The sequence below is a fragment of the Pogonomyrmex barbatus genome, unplaced genomic scaffold (genome assembly GCF_055798465.1).
Source record: "Pogonomyrmex barbatus isolate J1 unplaced genomic scaffold, ASM5579846v1 scaffold5, whole genome shotgun sequence".
NCBI classification, from domain to species: Eukaryota; Metazoa; Arthropoda; class Insecta; order Hymenoptera; family Formicidae; genus Pogonomyrmex; species Pogonomyrmex barbatus.
Window position 1 is genome coordinate 4,403,613 of NW_028297149.1, and position 12,238 is coordinate 4,415,850.

Sequence of the window (12,238 nt, forward strand, 5' to 3'; positions counted from 1 at the left end):
AGAGGTAAATGAAAGAGCAGAGAAATTTGTTCAGAATATGGTAGCGGCATTAGATATCATAGCACCAAAAAAAAAGTTTAAAATTCCAAAGTTATGGGAAGGGAAAAAATGGTATTCGGATGATATAAGATTAGCTACAAATAAAAGAGATGAAGCATATGTGAGGGCGATATATACGTGCAATGAACAAGATTGACTGCAGTTCAAAATTGAAAGAAATATGGTAGTTAAATTAATTAGAAATAAAAAAAAGAATACTATGAAAAAATGATAGATGATAATAAAAATGATCCTGTTCTAATGTGAAAAACCTTAAAAGAAGTCGTAAGAGGAGAGACTATGGGTTCAAGAGAAATTAATAATATAGATTTTGAAATATTAGAGAATGTAGGAGAATGTACTTTAGCGAATAAATTTAATATATTTTATATACAGAGTATTAAGGAAATAATAGAATCTATAAGAAAAAATGACAGTAAAAGTACAAAAACTATCTTTGTTACAGAAAGCAGTGGCATAATTGAAAATTTTGAATGCATAAATGTACAGAAATTAGAAAAAATTGTTATGGCGTTGCCACAGAAAAAGGGAACAGATGAGGGGATATCTAGCGATATATTAAAAATAAGTTTTCAAGTGATAAAAGATGAACTATTAAGAGTAATAAATGAGTCATTAACAAATGGTATATGTCCGGAGGGATGGAAAACATCTATGATAATACCGATTCCTAAGATAGAAAAACCAAAGAAAGCCTGTGAATATAGACCAATTAATATATTACCAATTTATGAGAAGATTTTAGAATTAGTTGTAAAGGAACAAATTGAAAAGTACTTGCACAGTAATAATATAACAGAACATCAGTCAGGATTTAGAAAATATCATTCGTGTGAAACAGCGATACAAAGTGTCATTGATGATTGGAAGTTGATAATTAGTGAGGGAAAAATGATAGGAGTAATATTCTTAGACTTAAAACGGGCATTTGAAACGATAGAAATGTTGCGCGGGTCGTTTCGGGGATTGATCAAAGAATCGGCGCTCACCACTTTGTTCGGTACTAAATAAACTTTATTAAAAACTTGATACAGGTTGTCCTTTTTAATTCGGACCGCGACAGACGTGACGGCACGGCGGATCTCGACGAGTCCTCTCCTAGTATCGGTCTCCCGTTTTTATCCTGTTCCAGGCGGCCGGTCCTTGCCGTGTCATCAAAATGTTCGTCAGCGTTCGCGGTATATTTCTGGGTCGCGCGGCGGCTTTCCGCGTAAGGACCGCGCAACCCGGTTAGCAGTTGCTTCATGTGGTGCGGTTACACAATAAATGCGCGATTAGCACGGTAGGTAATCGCTATCGCTTGATAAAATAATAATTCGTCGGGTAAAGTATCGCTTGCCGCAATCCGCTTTGTCAGCGGTGGGCGTGATTGCATTCTCGGCGCTCGCGACAGATAAAAAAAGATTACTGGGAAAATTAGATTAATATGAAATGAGAGAGGTGGTATTAGAGTGGTTTAAATCATATCTATAAGTAATAGAACACAACAAATTAGATTTAATAATCAATGGTCAAAGTGTATCAAAACGGAATATGGAGTTCTGCAAGGATCGGTACTAGGACCTTTATTGTTTATAATTTATATAAACAATTTAGTAGAATTTTGTCCAGAAGAATGCAATATAAAAATGTTTGCAGATGATACTTTAGTATATGTAAGTGGGGAAAGTAGTGCGGAATTAAAGAGGAAAATGAACATGATACTTAGCATAGTAGAAGAGTGGATGAGTAAATAAGTTGAAAATGAATGCAAATAAAACAAAATACATGATAATCAGAAGTGTAAGAAAGGAGCAAAAAGGTAATATTATATTGAGATGATCGGACGGAATTAAGTTGGAACGCGTCGAAAAAATAAAATATCTTGGCGTAATTATCGATGATAAGCTCCAATTTAAAGATCACTATGATTATATGCTAAAGAAAATAGGAAAAAAGACTAGTTTTTTAAATAGAATAGGTAACTTCGTATTAGCGTACACTAGATGTATTGTACATAAGTCGATAATAGCACCTCACTTTGAGTATTGTGCTACGCTATTAATTGGAATGGGAGAAACGCAATTGAGCAAACTTCAAGTAGCTCAAAACCATGCCATGAGAGTTATTTTGCAATGCAATAGATATAAAAGTTGAGGATATGCTGCAGGCACTGCAGTTTATGTCCGTAAGGCAACGATTATATTATAATGTGGGGGTATTTATTTTTAATAAATAAATAAAAATTTATTTATTAAATAAATTATAAAATTTATTTAAATAATTTTAATAGCCATAATTTCAAAAGCGATATTATAAAATTATTATACAATTTGCATTAGATTATTAAAATTATGGTCAAACTGTTTTATTATTAAAATTATGGTCAAACTATTTTATTATAGAAATTTATTACTAATTAGCCAGTGATTAATTATTTATTTTGAGTATTAATTGCAGTGTTTTTAGTAATTCCTAATAATTCAATTACGAAGCCTGTAGTGTTTCTAAGTAATTTAATACTTAAGACTACAATGACATATTATATTTTGATTTACATGAATACTTAAACACTAATGCTAATACTGGTGTAGTAATGAAATTTCAACATGAATCATTGGTCAGAATTAAATTACTGAAGTTAAACACTCATATCAATATTTAAATATACACTACAGTATTTCGATTCGGTAAGTCATGTACGTATATTTAAATACCCAGACAGCACGCATGTCTAAAAGACGTCTTATAAGAGACGTCTTTAAGACTTTACCAAAAGACATCTTGAGAAAAATGTCTTAAAGATGTCCTTTTAAAGACGTTAAGATTAAGATTATATCAGAAAAACGTCTTTCTGATATCTTAAAGACATCTTTTCTAAGACATATGTTCCATAACCTCAATTTGTCATCAATATAACCTCTAAAAGTTCTAAATAACAGTTTCAAACATAGTTATTTACATTACCGACTGTGACATTTATCGAGAAGCGACTACAAATTTATTGATTGGAATAAATGACATGACCAATTTCGATATAATGTAACCTATAAAAATATTGGCAGTCAGTTTATCTAATATTCCAATATTTTATATTATTATAATATACAAGAACGCAATTAAGATGAAACTATTCGGAAACGTATTGACAAGAGGAAGAATACGAGACAAAAGCTGGAATTATTTGATAAATCAGTATATCAATGATGTACCAATTTATTAAGTAATTCCAAATTCTGCCTCGTATTCTTCCGTAACCAATACTTTCCGTATAATTAATTTTTATGTCATTATAGAATGACCAAAAAATTCTGTCTGAAAGACGTCTTAAAAATGTCATTTATGAAAAATAGACGTCTTTAAGACATCCCAAAGACATCATAAATTGGATCATAAGTGTTGGTCCACAATAAGTATTTAATCTTTAAGCTGTAAGAAATTGACCAATCATAGTCGATTATTCTTTTCATATTCGATTATAATTGGTCAATTTCTTAATTCTTAAAGCTTAAATCACCTATTGTGGACCGACACTAAGATGTCTTAAAGACGTCTTAAAGTCGTCTTTTTTATAATTTAATAAGACATCTTATAATATTTAAGACATCTTTTAGACATCTTTAAGACATCATAATGTTCTCTGGGACATTAACTTTTACATTAACTTTTATTATATAAATAACTAAAACTAAAAAAAAAACAAAAGATAAGTTAAAAAAACAAAAGATATTAAAATAATCTAACAGAAATTATTTTTTTTTCTTTTGTGTGTGCAATATTGTTTTATTGTTCCTTTTTTTATTTGAAACTTTGAGTATAAAATAATTATTAAGATTATAAAAATAATGTAAATCTTATATCTGTTTTGTACAATAAATACAACTAGTAATAATAATGTATTTAGTATTTTATTTCTATTATCAATAATTACCAATAATTTAATCCTATTCAAAAATTATTGAAATACTGCAATATTTAATTACTACAAATTTCTTAATAATTTACAGTAATAAATTTCTGTATTAGTAATTACCAATAGTTTAATATTGGCCAAAGAATTACTAAAATATTGTAGTACTTAATTACTGCATATTTCTTAGTAATTTACAGTAATAAATTTCTGTAAGGGTTTTTGTTTAGAATTAAAAAATTGCATTAGTCTTTAAATATTTATGAAATATTTGTGGATAAGAAGAAAATTTTATTTTAATATAATATATTATATTATATAAAATATTATTATATAAAATATTATTATAAAATATTATATATAAAATTAGAGGCGTATTATATATAAGCGGATTGGATCATGAAACACTCACTTAATTATATTGTTGAGTGAAAATCTATATTGGGCATCATATCAATAAAGACTTATATTTTTATATCTAGATAGTTTAATGTTCAACAAGCTTTAATCTACATCAATGCGCATGCATTTTTGTAGCTTGTTTTACAATCATGGATTTGCATTTAAAATTCAAATCATTCTTTGAAGTGTATCGGAATGTTTGAACACATATATAGCGTTTGATAAACGTACAAAAGCTTCTAAATATTAATTAACTGAATGCAAGAATAACGTATATTCGCACACAGAAAAATTGATAGTAAAGGAAAAATATACGCATGCACATTCTTATTATATTTACTAGAAATATACTCTTTCAATTTTCACTTTTTTATTCAATTATTATCTTTAAAAATTATTTAATTTGATATTAATTATATTTCATCAATATTCTACAATGTAACCCATACAGCACAACAGAAATCTTTCGGAAAGATAAGTCAGAAGTTAATATTGAAATGTAATATAGAAATATTTCAGAAATATTTTGAAACATTTTTATAGAAATATTTCGTACGTAATGTTTAAAATATCATTGAAAAATTTCAGAAATATTATATTGAAATATTATGTGACAGCTAATATTGTAATGTCCCTAACATGTTATCAAGACATTTAATAGAAATATTTCTTATTTGATCTCTAAAATAAAATATAGAATACCATACACAATAGATATAATTATATATAATTTTGTAGATCTAATTATGGATTTTGACCTGATCTAATTATATATAAATAGATAAAATTGTTTATGATTATATATGAACAGATCAAATTATGCATATTTATGACGACAAAATTACGGTCGCGTTCTGATATTGACTGCTAGTACTGAAAATCTATAATATATGTGACACCCCTTACAGAAAATAAATAAAAAAAATGAAAAAAATGAAAAAATGAAAAAAAAAATGAGAGAAAGTGATGAAATATTTTTTTATCTTGTCTATCTAGACATTACAAACGCGCGCTGCGCGCGCGCTATTTATCTTTTTCAACACAAGAACAAAAATTAATATAATGTTATACTATTGTTACACTATAATATTTTTAACTTCTTAGTATACAATTGTCAAAACGATTCTCGCTGTGAGATTAATACAATAACAGCTATTCACGAAATTAACGCAGCGAGAGAACCAATCGGCATCGCGGAAAAGCGGTAACAATAATTTCGAAAGATGCGAGTATCATGCCTTTTTTTAGAAAGGATCATCACATATTTTTAAAATCGATTGCCCTTCCACTTGGAGATGCTGCTCGATGTCATTTAACCTCTGTATTGGGATAAAACCTGCTACTGAAATGACCAAATGAGTGATTACAGGATTTCGGCTTAAAATATGATAGATCTGGTTAATGAATGTTCTGTATTATCGTCTAAATTTTAAAATCTCGATTGCATATGTAATTCTTGTAGATAATTTAATTACATATATAGAGCCGTGAATTTATGTTTAATAAGAATCATTATTCTTATAAAAATGTTTATAAATTGTTGTATACATTTTATTTACTTGTTAATGAATTTGTTAATAAATATGGGAAATATTTTTTTTATTTAGTTACATTATAGTTATATATTACAGTTATATTATTATTATAGTTAATTAAGAAAGATAATTAATAATGTTATTTCATTATTTATTCATTAAAAATTATTTAAAAACCGGGAAAAAAAGTTTTATATCTAATTATATATAATTATATCATATCAGATATAATTATATATAATTATATATAATGAGATTTATTTATATTACAAATTATATTGCATATGCAATTATATCAAAATATTTATAATTCCATATCAAATTATAAAAAATTATATTAAAATTTTTTTGGGGTAAAAAGTTTATATCTAATTATATGCAATTATATCAAAATATTTATAATTTTATATAAAATTATATTGAAATTCTTTTTGGATAACTCCATGTCAAATTATATGAAATTATATTGAAATTTTTTTCGAGAAAAATTTTATATTTGATTATATATAATTATAGCAAAATACTAATAATTTTATGTACAATTATGTAAAATTCCTAGTGAGTTGCTAGTTCTAGATCCCCCATCGGGCACTTCCCCTGGTAGCGCATTGGGGAATGCTCGCCGGCTTGCCGGAGGGTACCGGGGAAATACCCGGGGTAGACCAAAACTGGCAGCATTGAGAGCAATGAAAAAAACAAATTCAGGAAATATTATCTCAGGTGGCAGCCTAATTATTTGGAAAATCCACCCTCTCCGGAGGTCAGCCCTATGGATTCTGGGGAAGGGAGGAGGGGCCAATCATTGCTTACCGACTTACATCATGTAAATAACTCGCTGAATGAAGCGGAATTCTATAAAAAAAGCTACGAGCTTCTTGCTGAAGCAAGTAAAAAACTTCTTAATAGAATAAGAATTAGAAGAATTTAATAGAATTAAATTCTTAGAGGATCATCTGGCCATCTACGAAAAAAATGAATTCTATCATACTGACGAGGATGAATTTATTTCTTCACAAAAGGAAAGAAATAACACTCCAAAATCTAAGTATAATTAGATGATCAAGTCAAGGAAGAATAAAAAGAAGAAAGCCACAAACTCACCAAAAATAAAAATTACTCCTCCAAACTCCAATCATCTATCTCAACAATTTCAACAATTGCAGCAATCAAAATTTAAAAATAATACAAAAAAAAAGTCACACCTCCACCAATATATATTGGAATATAACCAATATATAGTGGAATAATACGATTACCTCCACCAATATATATTGGAATATAACCAATATATAGTGGAATAATACGATATTAATAAAACCATTGAAGACTGAAAAAGATGGAGTTTAAAGGAAAAATCATTGCTCGCCCTTCCAGTGACATTAAGATAAATTGTCTTACTAGAGAAGAGTATTGAACAATTACAAAAATGCTAAATAAAGAAATAAAATCAGGAAATAAAATAGAATGACACACTTTCGGAGATATTGTAAAAACTCTCACCCGTTCAGAGTGGCTAGAGGATCTGATCCAGTTACTGATCCCGCTGTCATCATTGATGATTTAAAGGCAAATGGCTTTAAAATTCTATCAGCAGTAAATATCCTCAAGAATGAGTACAAAAAAGATATAAATAACGAAAAAAAGATGACAAAAACTCAAATTAAACTCAGACTCTTTATGCTCACATTCGAAAACTCCGAGTCAATTGACAAGATATATAATAGTAAGGTTATTGCTTTTCAAGTCATCAAAATTGAAGCAATTCGTAAAAACTCTAACAGAATTGTTCAATATAAAAACTGTCAAGGCTATAATCATATTCGAAGTAGCTGTCACAGAAGAGTCCATTGTGTCAAGTGTGCTGGGGAACACCTCTCTGAGGTATGTCTCAAACCTAAAAATTCCAAACCTACTTGTGCCAATTGTAGGGAGACTCACACTGCTAACTAAAAGAAAATGTATCATTGCGAAAGAACTGCAAAAACGCAGAAATGACATTACCAATGGTAGGAAAAAGACTAATAATCAATCTAAACGAATAGTAGAAGAAAGGCCAGCTGAACTGAGGAAGGAACTAACTGAGAGTAATCAAGCCACTCTGGTAAAAAAAGATGGAGTTACTTATGTTGATTATGCTAAACAGGATTCTAAAATCTATCAAACAATTTCTTTGATTGAAAGAGAAATTGCAAAAATAACTCTAAATAAGAAACTCTGGACAGTCTTATTATCGCCTGGATCAACAGGATAAGTTTAACAAAAAGAAATTTGACATGATTGATAGTCAACTTAGTAATAAAAGAAGAAATAAAAATAGTGGGTTCAATTAGAATAGTAATCTGGAATGCGAACGGCTTGTGCCAACATAAAAATGAATTAAAGGTCTTTCTAGAAATACAAAAAATTGACATATGTCTAATTTCTGAAACTCATTTTACCAGAGAATCTAACTTCAAACTACATGGATTTAAAGTCTATCATATTATTCATCTATCTAACAAAGCTAGAAGAGAAGCTGCTGTTGTAATTCGAACAAACATTAATCATCATGAAGAATTTAAAACTCTCGAATATACCTGTCAAATCAACCTGCATGATAAACATTCAATGTAAAAGATATAACTTATTAATATCTGCTATTTATAATCTACCCAGGCATAAAATCACGCAAGAAGAATATACGAAATTCCTGCGTCCCTTAGGAAATACGTTTATTGTGGGTGGAGATTTCAACGCGAAACACCTATTGATACATTAGATTTATCTCAACCAAGGACAAAGCACTCTTTAATGCAGGAAAATTATTAAAGTGCGAATTTCTCTCCAGTCTTAGTTATTGGACCATTGATTTAAACATCCCGATGTGATTGATTTCTTCGTCACTAGAGGATTATCATCCAATTATATTGAAGTTGATATATGTTTTGATATCAGCTCTGATCACTCCCCAGTTATTTGACTCTTAACAATATTTTTATATCTAAGATTTCATCGTCATTTATTAAAACTGACTGGAATGGTTACTTGGATTATCTTGAAGAAAAGATCATGCTTAATGTCCCACTTAAAACATGTGATCAATTGGAAAAAGAAGTAGAACTGTACTCTGAACTACAAATGACAAGTAATATTAATTCTATTAGATTATATAGAAACTAAAAAATCAAATTCCACCATGAATTACTCTGTTGAAATAAAGAAATGATCAGAAAAAAAAGGAAAACTGGCAGCGAATTTGCAATCCCGAGCGTAAAGAATCTTTGAGATAAATCAAAAGTTAAAAAAACTTCTTTACGTAATTAAAAATAAAGGAATAGCAATCTTCAGGGGCTGCCAACGAGGACACAAATTACTCTCTTTGGAGTGCTATTAAGTGTATCAGAAGATCAATTATTAACGCACCGCCCATTAGACAATGAGATAGCTCATGGGCTAGAAATAGCCAAAAAAAAGCAGATTTCCACGCGGATCATCTTGAAAACATTTTTCAACCGCATGACTACCATATTGACGATTTAGATTTAGGTACTGAAGAATCAGATAAAGACATTCCAATTAAACATATCTCTCCCAAGGAGATTCTAAAGGAGATAAATTGTTTAAAATCAAAAAAGCTTCTGGCTTTAATCACATCACAGTTAGTATGTTAAAAAATTTACCAAATAAGGAAATTATGAAGCTGATCCACTTGTTTAATGCGTCTATTTGCTTAAAATACTTCCCCAAATCATGGAAAATTGCGGAAATTATTACTATTCCGAAACCTAGTAAACTTTTAAATGAAGAAACTCCTTATAGACCATTTTCACTACTCCCAATTATAGCTAAAGTGTTTGAAAAACTAATAGCTAAAAGACTGAAATCGATTGTGGAATCCAATTATCTTCTTCCAGACCATCAATTCGGATTTAGGAATAAACACTCCACAATTAATTAAGTCCATCATCTAATTGATAAAATTGAATCAGCTCTGGAGCACAAAAAAGTGTGCGCAGTTTTATTGCTGGATATTTCCAAGCCTTTGACAGGATTTGGCACGAGGGACTTGTGTTTAAGCTCAAAAAATGCTTCCAGGATCACTTAACAAATTCCTAAAATCCTACTTACTAGATCGCAGATTAGAGTGAGAAATGATGATTCATTCCCAAACTTTCTGCAGGAAAATAATATTGCTGCAGGAGTCCCTCAAGGCAGCGTAGGACCTACTTTGTATATTTCAAAAATTCCTGAAGTTTAGTAGTATGTGGCAACTTGTGCTGATGATACAGCGATACTGGCCACTGGAATAAACAGCAACTAAAAAATTACAATGTGTCATAAATAAGATTGTGGATTGTGGATGGCGCATAAAATTAAATGAAAGTAAATCTCAATATATAAATTTCACTTTGAAAAAGGAAACTCCACTTCCGATAATTATTAATCAAAAAGTAGTTCCATACTCAAATACTGCAAAATATCTTGCATCTTATGACTCTTGATGTCAAACTACGCTAAAAAGAGTACATCAAAATTAAACGGAAGCAACTGTGTAATCTACGCTTTAAAATGAAGTGGATGATTGGAAGAAATTCTAATTTATCAGTGCATAATAAACTTTTACTCTATAAAATCATCCTCAAGTCTGTGATCATATGGTATCCAGCTATGGAGATGTAGTGCGAATATTAAAATTATTCAAATCTTTTAAAGTAAAGTGCTTAGAGATATAATCAAAGTGCCGTGGTACTGTCGAGACACAGATATTCATCGCGACCTTAGAATAAACACTATTGCAGAAGAGAGGAAGATAGCAGCAAACAGACATAAATTACGTCTTGCCAATCACTCTAACCGACTGACCTCATACCTTTTGCATTCTGAGGGTAGTTTTAGACATTTAAAGAGAGTTAAACCTTCGACTTAACGAACCAACATAAAGATCTATAGGAATCCTACCTATTATCTGTCCATTTGAAGCGCTGGATATTTTCAAAAGAAACAACTATGACATCTCTGAAATGTCTAGGAAGCTTATTATCTCATCTCTTTATGAAAAATATATTGTAAAACGGTCACTGACTGGTTCAATTGCCCGACAGCTTAAAAAAAAAAATTATGTAAAATTATGTAAAAAATTATGTAAAAATTATGTTTTATATTGAAATTTCTTTCTAAGAAAAAGTTTATATCTAATTAGAAATGATTCAATTAGAAATGATATCAAAATGCTTATAACTTCAAATTGAATTATACAAAACTATATTTCTTTTTTAAATAGAAAGATGTATATTAAATTATATAAAAATTTATACATAATATATTATGATACATCAAACTAAATATAATAATAACATCTAAACGAGAGACATTTCCAAGATATTACGAGTTTAATTGATATTGTATGATTTATACGTACATACACATATACACAATTTACGAACACATAATTTCAATCAAATAAAGGATAAAGGATCCTTAAGGAAAATTTTAAGTTTAATATAATTACACTGGTTTACTTTGTTTATTTTATGAAAAATTTAATATTTTATATATGAGACTATTCATATAAATACAAGTATTATAAATAAAAATATACTTATAAAAATATATTAGTTTTTCATATTTACCACAAAAATGGACCCATTAAAACTTGATTTAATTGTTTTAAAAAATGTATAATTATATCTAATTATATATATATATATATATATATATATATACCCAAGTAGCAAAATGACGTCATTATGACAATGATTTAAAGTCATTTCTCGTCATTCGACGTCAGTGTACTAAATAATGACAAAATAAATGTAACATTTGTCACGAAATATTATCGTCATTTATAAATTTCATAAATATATCGTCATTTGATCGTCATTTTTAAGTCATTTTTAATGAATAAATAACGAAATAACATTATTAATTATCTTTCTTAATTAATTATAATATAACTGTAATATAACTATAATATAACTAAATAAGAAAAATATTTCCCATATTTAATACAATTATTAACAAATTCATTAACAAGTAAATAAAATATACAACAATTTATAAACATTTTCATAAGAATATTGATTCTTATTAAATATAATATAGATGCACGGCTCTGTATATGTAATTAAATTATCTACAAGAATTACATATGCATATCGAGAAAATTGAGACTATATTTATACAATATAGTAACCAGACTTCATTAACCAGAGCTATCATATTTTAAGTAGAGATCTCGTAATTATTTAGTGGGTCATTTCAATAGCAAATTTCATCCCATAGATCCCGAGGTTAAGTAGCATCGAGCACGATCTTCAAGTTGGATGGGTGACCAATTTTAGAAACATGCAATAATACAAGATAAAAATGCTTC